The sequence below is a fragment of the Aedes aegypti genome, chromosome 2 (genome assembly GCF_002204515.2).
Source record: "Aedes aegypti strain LVP_AGWG chromosome 2, AaegL5.0 Primary Assembly, whole genome shotgun sequence".
Classification (NCBI taxonomy): Eukaryota; Metazoa; Arthropoda; class Insecta; order Diptera; family Culicidae; genus Aedes; species Aedes aegypti.
The window spans coordinates 190,657,002-190,677,770 of record NC_035108.1 but is presented as its reverse complement, the minus strand read 5'-3'; positions in this window follow the sequence as shown (position 1 = coordinate 190,677,770).

Sequence of the window (20,769 nt, the reverse complement as noted above, 5' to 3'; positions counted from 1 at the left end):
TGTTTGACAGTAAGGCGAAAACTTCAATTTCAATGTTCCTTGGGCACTTCAAGTCAACATATAGAATTTATTCGGATCCCGTTGTGAATAAAAATAATTAATTAAAAACGGAAGTTTGCTACGCTAGTAAAACATAGCTCCTAAATTCAATGGGTAATAAATGTCAATCAAATCAAGTCAAAATTCTTTTTTATCAATTCAAGTAGTATATATTCAAATTAGTATACACAAGCCAGATCTAGTTCAATTGAAACGTGAATTTTCTAAAGCAAAAAATTAGATATCATTAACAATACATCGGATGTCATTTATAATTGAGTGCAGTGAACTCTGTCGTACTCGATTTTACAAGGAACATCGAGTTTACTTACCAGTCAGGCTTAGGCCTGGGTGGCTTCTGCTGTACGTTGGAAACGTCTCCATTCGACTCGCTCCATGGCTGCCCGTCGCCAGCCACGCATCTGCGAAGGGTCCGCGGATCGTCCTCAACTTCATCGACCTTTCTTGCTCGCTGTGCACCACGTCGTCTTGTGCCGGTCGAATTGTTTTCAAGAACAATCTTCACCGGATTGCTATCAAACATTCTGGTGACATGCCCGGCCCACCGCAACCTCCCAACCTTCTTCACGTTCCGTCTTCCATCTGAGTGTTTCTGATACTCGGACTACGCACATCACTCGCTCCATCGCCGCATTGATCAATCTTATCAGTTTGTCAGGGAAAACGTATTCGTGCATAATCTACCGTAGCTGTTCTCGATCGATTGTATCATAGGCCGATTCAAAATCGATGAACATATGATGTGTAGGTGCATTGTATTCGCGACATTTCTGCAACACCTGGTGGATGGCGAATATCTGGTCCGTTGTTGTTCGTTCGCCCATAAATCCTGCCTGATATTGCCCAACGAATTCTTTAACATTTGGTGAGAGACGTCGGCATACAATTTGGGAGAGTACCTTGTAGGCGGCGCTGAAAATTGTGATCGCACGATAATTGGGGCAATCCAACGTGTCGCCCTTTTTTTAGATAGGACACACGAGACTTTCCATTCACTCCTCCGGAAATTTGGTGCAACCGTCTTTGAGTAATGAGTATTTATGTTTCTGGTACCACACTGGACAAATAAAGAACTTGAAAACTCTGAAAAACCTCATATCGTAATTTTCAGATTTTTCCAATAATACTGAATCGACTTGTATGATTTTTTCAGAGTAGCTCCTCATTACCTGGCATTGTATAGTATTAGAGTGGTTCAAAAAATCGTTTTTGCTCCACACCGCTCATTCAATTCAAGATCAAATTCTGAGTGCCCTCCCAAAATTTGAGCTCATTCGGATAAAAATTGAGACTGCACAAGCCCTTCAAAGTTTATATGGGAATTACTATGGGAAATGCAAGCAAATCATTCAATTGGTCATAGTGTTTGCCCATGTGTTCTTGGGGATTAGAGTTACGCTGATAATGTAAGATACAACCATCAGCTACAACTTTGACGAAGACTGTTTTCAAACCGGACGGCTCGTTAATTACTTATTGATTTAAATCCAATCGCAAATTCTTCTGTAGTGCTCATTTATCTTCTGAACAGGCAACAATGCTGCATCTGGCGCGAAAGATAGCTCGCATAAATCATGGCTACTATGTTCTACTACATATATCCAGTGATGCCTGCAGATTAGCCCAATTATTGAAGCCAAAGTTTCACAACTCACATAAAAATCAATAACTAATTACTGAGGCATCCGATTTGAAAACGGTCTTCGACAAAGTTATTGCTGATGATTGTATGTTACATTATCAGCGTAGCTCTAATCCCCAAGAGCACATGGGCAAACACTATGACCGATTGAATGATTTGTTTGCATTTCCCATAGTAATTCCCATATAAACTTTGAAGGGCTTGTGTAGTCTCAATTTTCATCTGAATGAGCTCAAATTTTGGGAGGACACTCAGAATTTGATCTTGAATCGAATGAGCGGTGTGGAGCAAAAACGATTTTTTGAACCACTCTAGTATAGTATACATTATATTTTTTAGATAAATTGACCAAAAACAAAATGGCCGACAAAGACATTTTATATGGAGATTGTCGGTCCCCCAAGGAACATCGGAATATCTTCAAAACTAGATCACCAAAGATTAATATTGACATTAGATTCTTAAATAAGAAGAGTTTTTTGAGGTCTTGTGAAAAAATGGTGCAAAAATATTGAGAAACAAAAAAGTTATCGGGATTTGAAATTTTTTTAGCGGTAAAAAATGAAGCTGCCGGTAGAGGGGTCAATACCGTGACCCGTTCGCTCTCGTGCGGTGTTGCAGCATTCTCGCATATGCTGCATTCTTCTCATTCGCTGGACCTAGTGCTGCTGTTGCGGTGCTACCTATGGCTACTTCTGAGTCCCGTAGTCGCTCTATGTTGAGCCGCGGCGTTCGGCTTCGACGCGAGCTGGTCACCGTCGAAAGTTTTGAGCGCATCCATACATCAACTAGGTAGTGGTCAGAATCTATATACGCACTGCGGTATGTGCGAACATTGGTGATGTCAGAGAAGAATTTTCCGGCGATTAGAACGTGGTCGATTTGGTTCTCGGTTTGATTGTTGGGTGATCTCCAGGTGGCCTTATGGACCTTATCTTTGCGGGGGAAGAAGGTGCTTTGGACTACCATACCACGAAAGGATACATCGTTGGCAGTTGGCCGTTGTCGTTCGATACGGCGTGCAGGCTGTTCAGCCCGATCACCGGTCTGTACATCTCCTCTCGTCCTACATGTGCGTTCTTGTCGCCAAAAACGATTTTCACGTCATGCAGCGAGCATCCGTCATATACATATCTGCTGTAGCTGCGCGTAAAACGTCTGCTTCTCGTCGTCGGGTGTCCCTTTGTGTGACAGTGTACGTTGAGGATGATGTAGTTTATAAAAAGGTTTTTCATTCTCATCTTGCACATCCTTGCGTTGATCGGCTGCCACCCGCGTTGCCGCATCTTGCCCAACACAATGAAGCCAGTTGCCACAGCTTTGGTAGAAAATAGCCGTTCGATGTCCGCTTATCCACACTTTCAGTCCAACAAAGTTCCTACTGCGCTACGATATCAAAGTTACGGGAATGTAATTCGTCATAGATTAACTGTCGCAACCTTCGAAACCAAGTGACTTGCAGTTCCATGTTTCAAATTTCCAATCATAATCCTTATTTTGTCGCGTGGGTCTTTGCCGATTGTTCCAGGTCGTATTATCTTCTATGTTATTCGCCAACACTCCTGTCTCGTCGGAGCTCCATCGTGCCAGCTCTGTTTAACCCTTTGGGGCCGGCGCGGTCATATATGACCGCAGTACAAAAAAGGCTGTAAAAAAAGAACCAATGAGCAAATGTATATACTGTCTTCGGCAAAGTTGTCTAAAATATACTCTTTTATCAGAGAAAAATATGAAGTATATGCCTTTATGACCTAATTGACAACCTAGAACATCCTGAACATCCTGAAGTTTGGAAAATTGAACTATAAGTATATACGAAGCGTGAAATACTGTTTGTGAACATAAATGATCTTCAGGCTAGATAATACAGAATTAGTCTTTTAACGAAAACACTATTTCACTTGCTTTGCTATGTCCTGAGATGTTCAAGGACGTCCAAAATGTCCTGAAGCACACTCTTTGAAATCTACAACCGTAACAGTAATTGTTTGGGTTAAAAACAATAACATTACACACTCAAATAGAATCTACCAAACTCTGAGAATCTCAAGAGCTATTTCAAGGAACGTTTGGAATATTTCAGGCCCTCCAAATTACCCTGGAGTTCAGAACTTCAGGTCTACACTTGTTCCAGTAGTTATTCTCGCTAAACTGAGTGAAGTTATATAATCTACGATGTTTACTGAACCTTGTCACGGATCAATTAGCTGTTTCAAGGAACGTTTGGGGTATTCCGAGCCACCCAGATTACCCAGGAGTTCAGAATTTCAGATCTACAATTGTTCTAGTAATTTTTCTTACTAAACGATGAAGTTATTTAATGTTCACTGAGCTTTCTCACGAATCAAAAAGATATTTCAAGGAACGTTTGAAGTATTCCAGGCCCTCCAAATTACCCTGGAGTTAAGAACTACAGGTCTTCCCTTGTTCCAATAATTTTTCTTTCTAAACTGAGTGAAGTTAAATAATCTACTATGTTGACTGAATCTTCTCATGGATCAATATGCTGTTTCAAGGAACGATTGAGGTATTGCAGATCCTTCAAAATTTCCCCAGGACTTCAGAACTTCAGGTCTACTATTTTTCCAGTAATATTTCCTTCTAAACTGAGTGAAGTTATACAATCTACCATGTTCACTGAACCTTCTCACAGACCAATTGGCTATTTCAAGGAACGTTGGTGATATTCCAGGCCCTCCAATTTACCCTGGAGTTCAGAACTTCAGGTCTACCCTTGTTCCAGTAACTTTTCTCGCTAAAATGATCAAAGTTTTCCCTTTGGGGCCGGCACGGTCATTTATGACCGCAGTCGGAAAATGGCTGTATAAAAAGAATCAATGAATAAAATTAACTGTCTTCGGAAAAGTCCTTGCAAATATACTTCCCTGTCAGGGAAAAATCTTAGGTGTATGCCTTAATGTCCTACTTGGCAACCTAGAACATCCTGAACATGCAGAAGTCTGACAAATAGAATAATTAGTATAAAAGTAGCTTAAAATGCCTTTTGTAAATACAATTGATGTTCGTACTTGGTAATACATACCTATTATGTCAAGAAAAACGCTGCTTCACATGCCTTTTCATGTCCTGGGATATTCTACGATGTTCAGGCTATCCCGAAGCTCAATTCTCAAAATTTACAGCAGTAGTTGCTTGCGCTAGAAATAATCAGCAATGCCAGATTTCTTTGGAAATCATTCCGTAGACGAAAAAGTAATAAGCGGGGGGAGAGATCCCCGGCATTGCAATTCCGTAGATTTCCGTTGGAAAAATCCTTAAATTACCGTAGAATAATGAGAATTTCCGTAGCTTTCTGTAGAAAATATATATTTTCCGTAGAATTATCTTACGGATCCGTAGAAAGTGCTCAATTCCGTAGATCTACGGAAATTTCCGTAGATCTGGCAACGCTGCAAATAATAATATTTTCAACTCAAACGGAATCTATTGACCTCTGAGAATCTCAAAAGCTTTTCCAAACTATCCTGGAGCTCAGAACTTCAAATCTGCCCTTGTGGCAATTTCATCGTGGACACCCTTTATCTTCGTACCTGCCACACTGTGGAAGTACTCAAAGAACACTAAGCTGAGGAGCAGGCTTTGCCCCAGTGAGGACGTTACGCCAAGAAGAAGAAGAAGAAGAAGAAGAAGAAGAAGAAGAAGAAGTAGAAGAATCAACCAGGTTCACTGAACACTGAAATTCAAATTCATCGTCAAACGTATGTACCATGAGCTTCTCAAGAGTGTTACGTCTGTTTGTCTGAGACAGTACAGTAGTGACGTCTCTACACGGATAGTCGTGTTGCACGATTGCAAAAAAAAAGTAAAGCTCGAGATTTGTATGACGATTACCGGATCTTTTCGTAAAGGAAAGAGTCTTGATTTTTTTGGGCACATAGTATGGGCGCATGCCTGCCACACGATATATCCATGCAAAAAGGTCATTAGCTGAGAAAGATCTCAGGCAATAAATGTGGAAGTGCTAAACTAACACTAAGCTGAGAAGCCAGCTTCCTCCCAGTGGGAACGATATGCCAAGAAAAATAAGAAGATTCGTCGACAAACACATATATTCAAAACGTGTTTCTACTCGTTTACGCATTTAGACTCTACTGACGTTTTCACAAATAGTTCTCAAACAAAAGGTGAAAAGCAGGGGGGTTGAAAATAGTATATTTTTACGTGACATAATTTATGGATGCTTCCCAATAGATGTCGCTAATTATAACTGGAAACTTTGTCGAATACACCATGTTTCGGAAGTGCTTCGCTTCGTGGTTATTAAATTATTACCACTAAATCCTGACTCTCATCGCGTTGTAGATCTTATGTACTGAACATCCCGACAAGTTAGATAATCTAGAACATTCGAAATGATCTGATAATATTTGCTGAACACTCAGAAGGTTCAGAATATACGGTAGATTACAGTTCATCATCTTGTATGATGAACAAGGTTGTTATTACAAGCATAGACTTCAAGTTATGAACTCAAGAGCAGTTTGGAAGACCTAGCACCTCCCAAAAAAATATTTGTCATCATTTCTTGTTATGTTTAGCATTTTGAGCACCAAAACTAAAGGCGTTCAAAAAATTGTATAATAGTTTTTGGAAAAAATCAGGCCCCAAAGGGTTAACATCCCAACTAACACTAGAGCTATCGCACTGGTGAGGCTACCACCTTTGTTTTAGCTGTGCGTGATTCACCATTTCTTGCTCAGCCGCTGGACACCAGAACAGACGCTGTTTGAGCCGCACCTCCTGGTAAACAGACGCTTGAGACGTACCTCGTCAATCTAGCTGATGTCAGAAGGACGACAGTGCTCAGGCTGCACTACCAGCCAAGTACGCAACCCTGGCTGGCGGTCTTCGTCATCGTTTGACCCGTGGAAGCGTGAGGTAGGAACTTGTGAGAACCAGAGCTATGTTGAATGCTCCTTCCTAGTTGTCGACTCACCGTTCTGCAGCCCTTTGCAGGTCCTTCGAGCCTTCTTTCTAAAATAGGCTGTTCTTTCTAGTTACTGCTTGAAGAGCTAGCTACTAATATATTAATACGTTGTACTGCCTTAAGGGTAATTGATTGAAGTTATAAGCTCCCTTTTGTGATGCTGGTGAGGCTTTTTGATCATTTGTTTCATTTTTCTGTTTAAACAAAGGGTTTTTCTTGTTAGGCTTCTGTTGTTATGTTGACGTCTCTTATAGGACTGTTCATCAGTTTTCTTCCAATGTATTTTGCAAATCTCACAGAATGTATTTTCTGTTTAAGCTGCTATAGCCATTAGACTAATGAATTCCACATTCAAAGTGATTTTTTCGCTTCGATGGAGATGAAAGTTCGTCGTGAATTTATCCTTGTGTCGATAGTTTTCCAGCGTTTTATACTACAACCCAGCGATGTTTATCTAACTATTTTTTTAGATGGCCCCTAAGAACAGTACTTACAGCAATAGTATCATAGTGAAGATCAATTGCTATAACTGCAAAAAATGATTTTTTGGGAATGTCATAGTTTTTATACTCATATGAAATATTACTTGCTTTTTAAAATAGGCTATTCTTTTAAAAGTAGGCTCTGCATGAAGCATTGCAGAAATATATGTTAAAATCGTAATGCCGTGATTGGTATGGTACTAGCGGATCATTAAATTGATCAAAATTATTAATGAATACGCAATATTTCCAGTCTATCTTCAAATTATTAGACACAGCAATATCATCTTTCTATATTTCTGATGATCCCCACTTGATCAAAAACCACTTATGATTATTATCATGAGCACCTTTACAGCTATTAACTTAGAGCTAGTTTTGTCAATTAATCATTTTTGCTTAAGTAAAGTATGCCGTGTGAAAAGCATGAAGAAACTCTATGCACAAGAACCTGCAGATTTGAATAAGTAATCTTCTGCGTGATCTTATTACGCGTCTAGCGATATGATTGTTAAAGTTCCACAGGAAAATTAAATATCTAATTGATCAAAATCCAACACCACAATACTCCACAATTATCAATCTCAAAACAATATGTTTTCGAGGTAGTGACGTTCGGGGTAGTGTCATAGAGTCCTTTGAAAAATATAGCAAGGTATCCACTGGATTCCGCTTACAATTTTCAGAAACTCGCTTAGGATTCCGATAGGATTTGATATATGCCCAAGCACTGGGAATTCTGAGGCTTAGATTTTAAAGATTAAATATTGCCCAAAATTCTCAAGTCTCAGGCTTCCACCTACAATCCCCAAATTCCGCTGGAATCACATTCAGATCCTCAAGATTTTTCCAGAAATACTCTAGATACTCATAACTAGACATCCACAGTATCCCGTTTAAAATTCTCAGAACGTCTTATAAATCTTAATAAATTATTTGGAATCACTCGGTTTTACACAGCATCCCCATTATCCAATTGTACATTCTAAAAGCATGAGCATGAGCATGAGCATAGATGATTGTAAAATTTATTGTTGCTACTCCAATTGACCAGAGCAAGCGAAGTTGCACAGAGATTGAATGAATGGGGCTTGAGATTAGCTTACCATTCCTCAATGTACACAAATCGAGAGGTCAAGCTTTGAAAATCAATAACGGCGCCGGCCCCGTCCTTACGGTCATCCGGGAAGGAAGGAATGTTAGTTAGACAACCATTGTTACTAAAGACCGAAGGATCTTCTGCATCTCCACGGTTGTCATGGAAAATATATTGGGTTAGTCGGATGAGGTAGAGATCTGGGAGTCACCAATGTTTGGTGATGCGATCCATGATATAATTACGCCTTACCGGATTCGCGATATTATTCGATACTCGCATGTACGCCAAACAAGTGTTCATCACTCGCTCCCGCAAGAGCAAGTGACGTGATCAATAGATCAAACACTACAAACGATCCACGGCCCTTGTTCATTTCCATACGCGAACGACGCGCGACACGTTTGATCCTGCCCTCATCGCCCGCCCCCGTAGGAGCAAGCGTCAAGGTCAAAGGATCAAACACCTCTAAGAAAATAAAAAAAAAATGTTTACAATTAGACTCAAAGAGGCGAAACCTCGTTTTAATAAATAAACTTCCTCGTGTTACGAATCAACCCAATTTATTAACCCCCAATTTAGTTCGTAAAATGAGGTATCAGTCTTCGAATCATTAAAAAAAGCTTGCAGAAGATCACTTATATTCAAAAATCCTTGCGAACCTTCGATAAAATAAAGTTCGATAAAGTCCATAGCATTTTTGTATCCTAACAACACCACATAACCCAACCACATAACGATCCCATCTCTGGCTTTTATGTGTGCTTTCCAGTAATCATCATCTGATGATCACAAAACCTAGCTTTCCTGTGTAAGCATCACCGACAGGACTGCATCGTGTCCCGCGATTGACATCTTTATTAGACCCCACGAAGGCATCACCTTAGGAACGTGACCTGCACAAAGAGGAAGCAACACACAAGTTATGAAAATGAATTCCACGTCAGAAATCCTCCCGTTTAGGACAAACACTGCAAGCGTTGTCGTTGCTTCCCGAAAAATAAACGATAGAATTTAAGCATACATAAATAATTCAGATGCTTCGTAAGCGAGCTATGACTTAACAGATTTTAAGGAATCTTCAAGGCGACGACAACACGTTTAATGGGAAATTTAAATAACGTCGAAAGAAAAAAGAGTTAAGGCCTCTCCTTGTTGACAATCGAAATAAAAGGATTGATTTCGATCCGTCGCACACAGGAGTAATTTGAGTTAATCGTGGTCATAATTATGTTCTGCCCTTGTTGGTCCTCTTATACCCTAATATGAATTAGAAAAAGCTTATTACCTAAAAAGGATTAATTTTGAACCATTTTAAAACACTTATCCACCTATTAGTGAGCAATTGAATCGAAAAACATACCGTTATGGACACTTTTCAGTACTGTTTCATAACGGTTCTGAAAAATAGTGCTTTCTCTCAGTTCTACTTTGGAAGTTGGCATATTAATATCTGAATATCTCCATTGATTTTCTCTAGTTTTCTCAATGACCCTTCTTTTTTTTGTTTTCTTGTAACTTTTTTAGAATTTAACTGTTGATTAGTCCACTACCAGGGGTGTGGGGGTAAGCGGCAGGTAAAAATATAGTATAGTAAAAATATAGTATGACCCAGTCGGATAGAATTATTGAAGTTACAGTCAAACCTCTATGAGCTAATATTGGAGCAACCATTTAATTATGATTGTTTTCACGATCATGTTTCGAAACAAAATACATTAGAGCAATACTTTTCTTTGTGAACATATAAAATCACACCCTGGAAAATGCAAAAAAAAAAAACAAATGTTTCCTCAAGTAACTCCTCTATGTCGTCGTGTGTACGGGAAAACAAGTCAACAATGAATAGCCTTCCAGATAAGATAAACATTTCACTCGATTTCGAACGCATCCGTGCATTGGAGAACCTAGCTGTCGTAAATTAAGGATCTTTCGAAGCACACACATCCGATTCGAAACAAAACGAAGACAACATTGTCGGTATGGTATGGGCATATTCGTGCAGGCCGACGCCTGTAACAGCTTTTCGATAGCGATCGAATCGTGATCTCTCGAAGGGTTCCCGTTTGGAGTTCGCAGAAGGTGTTATTACCATTACTGGACGGAAATTTTTGGTGGGATTTCGACCCTATTATTGTGGCTCTCGAGGGCTGAAGGTGTTGCACGCTTTCTTATTTTGTTTCATTTTTTTGGAGTTTTATTATGATTCACGTACTCCAGACTTTGAATGTAAGCAAATTAATTGACCTCGATGCTGCGATGGTTATCTTTTGTAAATTTTCGCAGATAAACACCGTTCTTAAGGGCACTTGAATTCAATTCGAAGATTGAAATCAAAGGTTCAGAAGATTATGAAACTTGTCGATCTACTTTTCAACCCCGACAAGTTTAACTTGGAAACTAACGGGTCCAATCTCTTCTGAAACGAGATATAAGGTGCATGTGTTAGACGACCATTAACAATATCTAAAAATAAAATAACTCATTTTTGGAAAAATTGGCGCTTGGTGCGGTTTGGCAGAACCCCGACCATTTTTCTCTAAAATCAACAGTCACGGAGTTAGAATTTTTCAAATAAGTTGCATGCAAAAATTAATAGGCCATTTTCAAAAGTTACACTTGAGTCAAAATGATCAATTTTTCTATAGAAAACACTTATTCTACCATATCAAAAATATTTGCAAAATTTAATCCAAATCGAAGATGGTCGAGTTCTGTGACTGACCGATTTGACATGGAATCCGTCTATAGTAGGCCCTCCCTTATTTTTCGAAAATGCTAAATGTTATAAGTTCGTCATTGTAAAGTGCTCGTTTTGGTAAGAAAAAAATCAGGTAAAAATTTAAAGTCCGTACGTGGACGCTAAGTGGTCCCCCAACGACCCTAAAGGTATTAGGTGTAGATGACTCCCGTGCGCCAAAACGAGCTCGCTGCTCTAGTGTACGCAACATGAGTACGAAAAGCCACTTGTAACAAATTGATAATTAGCAAATAACTATATGTAAAACAATATTTTATACTGTTGATAGCTTCATAACACTACACGCTGACATAAAATTCATAACTACCAAGGGATCGTTCAAATAATACGTAACGCAACAGAGGGAGGGAGGGGGTCTTCCGTAGTGTTACGGCCCATACAAAATTTTAAAATTTTTCATACAAAAGCTGTTACGTGGGGGAGGGAAGGGGGTCTAATATTGGCAAATTTTGTGTCACGTAATATTTGAATCATCGTATAGAAAACAAACTTCTATGCTGATGATCAAGCGCGCAGGACAATTTGTTACTGGTGGCTCTTCGTACTCATGTTGCGTGCACTAGAGCAGCGAGCTCGATTTGGTGCACGGGGGCCATCTACACCTAATACCTTTAAAGTCGTTGGGGGACCACTTAGCGTCTACGTACGGACTTTAAATTTTTACCTGATTTTTTTCTTACCAAAACGAGCACTTTACAATGACGAACTTATAACATTTCGCATTTTCGAAAAATAAGGGACGGCCTAGTCTATAGTCATTTGGGATAGGAAAAAATGTTAGTCTGCATCTCAGCTATTACCACGGGAAAGGTGTTTATTAGTGAGAGTGAAAATAATTCTGGGAGTCACCTTTTGTCTATTATAACCGTCGTTGGGGGGTGAAAATGGGTCAAAAAAAGGATATGTACGATTTATTTAATGAATAACTTTCGCAATTTAACTCCAATAAACTTTAAATTTGGTGTGTATGTACTTTAAGGTACCATAACAACTGTCCAAAATATAATAGAAAAATATGTATTCACTGCGGCGCTATAAGTGAATGAAAAATGAGCCAATCTTACCCCATAGAGGGGGTGACATTGGGTCACTGTAATTGAAATTACTTGTTTTTGAGAATATGATTGCAAAACCATTAATTGCAGAAAAATATTGATGAAATACGATGCAAACAAGACGAAAAGACATCTAAGATGTTGCACAAGTATGATAAACCCACTTTAAAGAACGAGTATAGCAAAATATTAAAGAGCTATGAGAAAAAATATGTAAACCCAGCATTTATCGTCAAGTTTACACAAATTTTCTTGTTTTTCTCCGCAAATTGTCTTCAAAGTTTCATTCCCATTGCCTATTCAGTTTCCCCAAAGGTGTACAGAAACAGTGATTTTTTTTTTTTTGCTTTATTATAGAGACTTTCAGCCCTGAGCTGGTTCGTCTCTGAGAAACAGTGATTATTTTAAACCTTCGCAAGTAGTTAAATTTCGGTGCGGTTAAATTTTGGGCGTGGAATGCCCAATACATTTTAGGCAGATGCTGAAGTCATAATCCCGGTTTCCAGCGATCCAACTCATTTGTACTTCCGTGAGTTGTTTCTATAATATGAAAACACTAATAGTTAATTAACATTTAAAAAAAATCCATTTGATAACATATTACGATGTTGCTGCGCACTAAAAACAGTTGCTGGTTTGAGAAGTTGTCAAGATGCGTTGCATTTTCATTCAATGCACGGAATCCTCAACAAAACTTGTTTGATGTTTCAGCGATGCTAGAAAGAATAAACACATCTTAATGAAGAAAGAGAAAACATGGCACCGTAAAATGACAAAAGAGTAGACTTGTGATATCATTCACCATCGTTCTTCCTTGACCCAATCCCACCTCCATTTTTAATGTTTTAGACACCGTACCGTAAAAAATAATTTTTTGTAGAAAATCAAATAAATTCCGGAAAATACGTTTGAAATCTATTGAATCTTCTACTTATATACCAAGAGAGAATAAAGTACATAAGTTATACTTTGCCCATTGTAACGAACTTTCAGTTCGATACAGTTTGTGTAAATATGTAGATATAAATTTAGCTTAAGTTAATGAATTATTAAAATGAAATTGAATTCATTTTAAAGTTTCCCCGTCACATACACCGCAATTTGGTTTCCCCATAAAAACTCTTCTGGCTATAAAACAAATGCACTCTCACGGAAACGAGCAGAAGCGAACTCTCCAACTATAAGCCGATGAGTACCATAGGAAATTTGGAGCATATTGCATACGCTTCCACCAGGCGTGGCGATAACAAAGTAGCGTCGGTTGCTGGCCATCAACCTCTGGGAAACCCTTTTCAGGATTTATTGACCTTTTGGCTCGTAATTGAGAGAATTTCGGTTAGGCTCGGTTGGTGACATTCGTTGCAACCCGAATGATCTTTCTCTTTGCCACAATAGGCTGTTAGTCGGGGCAAAGGCAATTTAGAGACTCGGGAGGTCAATTCCGGTAGCGAAGTCTTTCAGAATAATCGCACCTTATCTGAGGGTTTCTGATTGTTACATGTTGACTTTGATCTGCACAGTGGAAGAGGCAGGAGTAGTCCAAGTTAGTTCCGCGTCGTGCGGTGATATAATAGAATAGCTAATTAGAAAGCGTGCATTAAGCGTAGTTAGATTGAACGTGCGATAGTAGAAGTGGGCGAGTGTAGAAGTTTTGAAAAGATTTGTTGCGTGCCAAGTCCGCCACCACACAATAGTTCAGAAACTATTCCTGACCCCACTCTGCAGCTTCGAAGCCCGGTGGTACACGTGGCTGGAAGGGGGGCGCGTCCGTCAATTTTGCGCCCCGGACAGGGCCAAGAGCAGCATATCGTATTAAACAAGAGTCAGTGGAGCCAGCAACACGCGTTTCCCGTTACGGTGACGACCGTAAGTACAACGGCAGTACCCCGTTGAAGCCCACAAATCATCGGTGAGGCGCCGTCGACGCATGAAGCCGTGAGGCGTAGAAGTCGGCAGGAGCGCGCATCGCGCGGTTGGAAGGAGACGGGCATCGCAGAGATGTGCCGTGAGTAAGCGTCCACCCACCAAACCACCCGTTCAACGAGCGATCAGCGTCAACCGATGCCGTAACCGTCGACACGGATCAAGCCACCCACCGATCAGCAGCGTCCTCAATCACACCAACAAGACCCCAGCGTCGTCGTCCGGCTACCACCCACTTTCGTCCTGCTGATATGGTACCGTAAGTAAATGCATGCAAAACAGTGAAAGTCCCATGCGCATGGTGTAGAGATTTTTTTTAGCCCGCTCCCGATTGATGGTTGGAGACGCGTGGCGGCGGCTAAGTTTTTTTTTGTCGGACACTAGCCGTTCCCCAATGTGAATTCCCACACCGCACTTGAGCACGTGAGATATTAGATAGAGAGGCAGAAGATGAAATGGAAATGAATTTGTAAATAGCTAGAGTAAGGAAGAAAGAGAGAATGTCGGTAAAGTAGGCCTACCATTTAAATATAGAAATGAATTCGAATAATGAAACTGAGTTACGTTTTGAATAAATTCATTAGAGTACCACCGACAAACCGACCTGTGTTGAAGTTATTAGTGAATGAGAAGAGAAAATGTAGGGGGAGGTTTCATGTCACTCGGGTTCGTTTAGTAGTTCCTTGATAATTTATTTTATTTTACTGGGGAGGTTGGCTCCGAATCCAACCAAGGAACACTCTCTAGTCTTTCGAGTTCAGTTTGAGGTTTACGGGTACAGCCAGCCAGTGATGAGAACAGGGGCGAACGTCGTCTGGACTATCGGCTAGGTTTTCTTTTCTCGGACTAACAGTCTAAGGTAATCTGAAGAGGAGTCCTCTTGTCGCAACAACGTAGCCAACCGTGCTTCGTGCTTTCCTTCCACTATTGGACCCCAAAACCCTTTCCCTTGAGAGGTCTTAGGCCGGGCAACCCTGAGAACAGGTGGATGGTCTCCAATCGGAGTGGCGCTCAAGCCATCCGCTAATCTTATCGGAAAGCACGTTCGGACGTCCGGTTACAACATAAGAAATTCAATATTGTAAATTTTGTCACGTTTCAACATACAAGTTTGTTGATATATTAAGGTGAAGATGAATCGAAGCAAACCTAAAATATTCAAGAGCACAAATCTGGAGAAACAATCAACCGTTTGAGCTGAAAACTTTATCGATTAGTCACCTCCAGCTTGTGACCAATCGATTAAGTTTTTAGCTCAAACGGGTGTTTGGTTCTCCAGATTTGTGCTCTTGAAAATTTGAGGTTTGGCTTCGATTCATCTTCACCTTAAACTAAAACTACTATTTCTTAAAATGTATATTGTGATTAAATATATGTAATAATATGTTCCCATATCATATGAATTATGAATTTTAGTAATATCAGCGTTATTAGCTGAAATATTTCATAAATCATATTTTTCCGTTTTGAACCATTTCATTTTTATTATGGTCAGTTTTGCATAGAAATATTCACACTTTTTAAAGGTGTAAGCAATACAGCTGGAAATGCCGGAGCTAAACAATCCACTGGTGCTATGCCTACATGTCAACTTTGAGTCTTTGAAATGTTGTGTAAACTTAAGTATGAACTACTGAACTCGTTTTTAATATCATACATCATAGAAAGTATTGTGTTTTGCTCGTAAAACCTTTTTTTCTCAAATAATTCCTAATAAGTGTTAGGAAAATTGCCTACATTTAGGCGTATTAGTCAGATTTTCAAAGTTTAATTTTGCAATAATAAATGATCAAATACTCGAGTTGTAAGAATTTTGACGTCATTTTCAGATTCAGGAGACCCAAACTTAGTACAAAGGGATTTTTTTATTCTTGGATCTGCTTTGTTATATGGTGATCAATATTGCCCCAGTGTGTCGTTTTATATTTTTGACATTTAAATTATTTTTAAGATATGATTAATATTATTTCATGAAAAGTTGATTTCATGAACTGATAAAGATTAATGGAGTACTGGTTTTGTCGAAATTTATTTGATAATATTAATATTTTGAAGGACAACACAGCAAAAAGTTACAAAATAGTGATTAATTTGCCCCTGGATTACGGTAATGGAAAGATAAGAAAGCTATGTATAACAAAATTATAAAAGCAAAAATAAGGGTTAATACCGACACTTGAAGTGACAAACCGTCCATAGTTAGCGGGATTTGGGGCAAGTGTGCCACCTTAAGCAATTTGTTCTCTAACTTTGTTTTAAGCTTAAAAAATCCACCAATTTGGCCTCTTGATGTTAGTTTCACATCTTTCCATGAGCACTGTGCCATTAAAAAAGAAAATAATTTAAAAAAGGATTAGTTTTGGAGCTTCTCAAATATCATCCAAAATAACCTAAATTTCAACACTATGGGGCAAGTGTGCCACCCATATGGGGCAAGACGGCCACCGAATGAACATTCATGTAATTTTACTTGTAATGAAACTTTCTTTGTTTCCTGTTGATATTGCTAACAAAGCAGTGCCTAATTGATAATTTAAAAAATATTTTTAAGTTTACCGTCATAAGGGGATGCTTTATAACAAGGTTCATCACATGCGAAACTTTTTACTAGTCAATTCGAATAACTAAAATGGTTATTTTTGTCTCAATTCAATACAATATATAAATCACCCTTTTATTATGGCGGATCTGTATAATATTACACAACAGCAGCATTAAATAACGGTAAAAAAAACCGATGAAGATTAATAAAACAGTTATTATTACGCCTAAAACCATGTTATTATCGAATATTTGGAGAAATAATCACTTTGGGAGCAAACATGTTTGATATCCCCCTTCTAAATTGCGGAAAACACAACTGGTGCGTCATTTTGGTTCATTATTGTGATTTTGTTGATGGTGTTTATATTTTTTTTTGATTTTCATTCCAACCATTTTTGTTTACCAAATAGGTGGCACACTAGCCCCAAAAAGTATAGATTTCAACCAAACTGGATTTCGTATGTAAAACTAAATATTTTTTTCGTTCAAATATCACAATAACTAACACATTTATATAGCTTGACGATGTACAGTACGTTACAAAAATCTGTCATTAATTTACCTGTCACCATGCTATTTAAAAGCAACGAAATCTTATAAAAAATCACTAAAATTTGATTATTTTTACAAAAGTCGATGTAAATACGTGAAAAATAGAGCAATTTTCGTCATATTTTGATCATTGTATTACAAACTATAAGGGAACATATTGTTAAACTCAAAGAGAAAATATATTTTGTAGTTTTTATAAAAATCAGAGGTGGCACACTTGCCCCTATGGTACACTTGCCCCAAATTCCGCTAGTTTGAAAATAACTTAAACATAACGTTATAAAGACCTTTCTTAGCCGAGTGGTTAGACCGCGGACTCTAACCACTCGGCTAAGGAAGGCCCCAAAGCAAAGCTATGCTGAAGGCGTCTGGGTTCGATTTCCGTTCGGTCCAGGATCTGTTCGTAATCAAAATTTCCTTGACTTCCCTGGGCATATATTATTATCGTACCTGCCACACGATATATGAATGCGAAAATGGCAAAGAAAGCTCTCTGTCAATAACTGTGGAAGTGCTCATAAGAACACTAAGCTGAGAAGCAGGCTTTTTCCCAGTGAGGACGTTAACGCCAAGAAGAAGAAGAAGATCTTTTACGACTGTGAGTATTCTGCAGTTCAACAAACATTTCGTCAACTTTTGTCTTATAAAATCATGGGTGGGGCAATCCTTTCACTGTCTCACTCTGGATTTTTTACGCGTAGGAGATGTCCTACCTGTTCACTGCGTTTAAGCACAGCCTTTTAAAAACCAAGACACATATATTTCGCTCGTTACACCGTATCTACGTAAATTTCTTTCATCATTGCCATCATTTTCCGGCGACCAGAGCTACGCTTTCCAGACGAAACCCGCTAATTAATCCTATAATTAATCCATCTGTTAAATGCTAAAGCTGTTGCATAATTTTTCCCCGCAGCACAAGTTGCAAGGTACCTACTTCGCATCTCTCAAAGCATGATCCACGTTCTCCACTATGGGGGGAAAATCTGCTTCTGGTTGAAATGCAGCCGCTTCACGTCGCGTTGTCGTCGCATTGCCCGGAGAAATTATGCCAGGTCATTATTTTTAGCATGACATTTACATCGTCTACTGAGCGAACGGTAGACCAGGGTTGTTCATCGTCGCATTGGCCCACGGGTCGCTTTAGGTTGCGACTTCAGTATAGTATTTTTGTCAATCTTGCACGAACTTTGTTTATAATAGGTTTAAATGGTCAAACACAATAGATGGTACGAATAAAATGTAGTAAAGTGAATTAAATTCTCGATAGTAAACGCAACATGTGTTTTTGTCATTATACTTCACTGAACCTTTCGAACATATCACCAACGCGTAAGAATTTAAGCATAAAAGCATTTGAATTCAGACAAAATAATGCCTATTTGAATAATTTTGCCTATCCTTTGTATGGAATATCATTTTTTTTTTATTTCACGGTTTGGCTCGTGGCTCAAAAATGTTGGGCATGCCTGTAGTAGATCAGTTGCAACCGGGTGCTGGTGTGGGAAAAACAGTTCGAAGATGGTCGGTGGCGGTGGCACACGATTCAAATCAGAAGCGTCCATTTGCCTATGTACCTACGTATTACTATGCCACTTCTGTCCCCCTAGGGCACCCCATTCGTCCCCTCGGACGGAACAAGTGGTGTGAAAATGCTGATTTACGTGTGTTATTCTGTTGCTGAATGCAGCCTGCAGTTTGAAGACGACGGGGTCGGGTATGGGATCATGTCTGGTTCGCCGGCGGAATTCTTTCTGCCATCTGAGACAGTCGGTCGGTGTGTGTCTGGCCAGGCCCTGGGGTTTGATGTTGTAGACAAGATGGCATTTAAGAAACTGGAGCACTTGTGTGGGGAAATTTTGCTGATGGGGTGAACGAGTGATAAATGTATGGAGTTACACATGGGCTGGGCGTTAATTGGAGATGAAAGGGGTTTTCATTGAGATAGATTGTGATTTCGGATAAGTGTGGTATTCTGGGTTCCTAGATTTAGATGCCAGTATGAAATTTGAATAGGTTTTCGGTAAAGGATTCTTTGATTGATTTACAGTTCTTTGTGAGGTAAACGTGTACCGTGTGGGACCGAAATCCGTACACCTAAGCACTAATCCAAATAAAAATTTCTGTTCAAAATAATTGGATTTGTAAAAGGCAGTTAATCACTCTTTTTCTATGACTTTCACATCTTTTAAGACATAATTAATCCCAAAATGAGCCTGAAGTTGAGCATGAGCAGAGCATGAGCATTGATGACCGTACAATTCGTAGTTGCTACTCCGTGATTGACAAGAATCATCGAAATTGTACAGGGAACCAACAGATGTAGCTGGGGAGTAACATATCATCTTGAATGTACATTTTCGGGGACTCTGAACATAGTAATGTCGATAACGGCGCCGGCCACTTCCTCACGATCATCGAGGAAGGGAAGGAATGTTAGTGTGACATCCATTGTTACTAAAGACCGAGTATACCTCTGCATCTTCATGGTTGTCACGGGAAGGAGTTTTGTTAGTGGGAGGGCTTCAAAACTACATGATCAGGATTCACCTTGGTAAGTGATGCGATTCATGTAACCTCTATTTAAAAAGTTATCTATCAATGCGTCGACATCTTAAACATCGAACTATTCAAAGGTTTGAATCTCAAAATTTAATAAAACATGAATGCGCGTATGTCAACACTTAAAGTGACGAACCATTCATAGTTTGTTGAACAAATTCATAAACAAAATACATGTCATGACACAAATGTCTTATAACAAGCATGAAACGAGATCACCAATTGGTAATCCATCCTCGACTGAATAGTTACAATCACAGCACAGTTACAATACAACATCAACACGTATAAGCAGGAATATAAAATAACTCCGATGGCGCTCGAATGAAGTGCTAACTGAAAAAAAAAAAACACTCCGAGCGCGCGAAAAATGAATCGGACTGCTTGGGGCTTCACAAAGCACTCTAATCCCACAATTAGCCTGAAGTTGAGTAGAAACCTTAAAAAACATGAATTAATATAACTTGTCTTGGATCGAAATCCGTACACTCTAATAAAGTTGAAACAAAATCCGTACACCCGTGATTCGAAATCCGTATACGAAATTTAAACTCCTTCCCTCTTCATACTACAAGTAACCATTTTAATTGTTTCAGATCAAATGGAGACACGCCTGCCGCCACAGGAAACTTCTGTTCCGCCTCTTCACCTACTGGAAATCCGAATGAAAAATCATCAGATAATGTACCTACTTCAAGTAATATGTCTTCCTCTGATTTTATTTTTCTAACTGATCAATTGAACCAAATGGTTGATGCAATGTTCAAAACCACCACTGGTCGTTGTTAAACATAATAATATAATTGTTATTGGATATCGTTTCTCTAATTGTTTAAATATTTAAAATTGGAATGCTCGTTCTTTGAAAAGTAAAGTGGACGAGCTGTTTAATTGTCAGCCAATAACATACACATAGCAGTTATTACTGAAACTTTTTTGAAACCTGGATCCAAACTCAAAAGAGATCCAAACTTTTTTGTTAATCGTAATTGTGGTAACTGACGCTTGCCGATGAACTTCCGCGAAACGGTATGCGCTCGTCGCAAAATCCGCTAACAAACTGAAGCCCTACAAAACGATCATGTTCTATCCGCGCTAGGTTTTTGCATTCTTTAACCCATACATATGTGGACCGATCATCAAT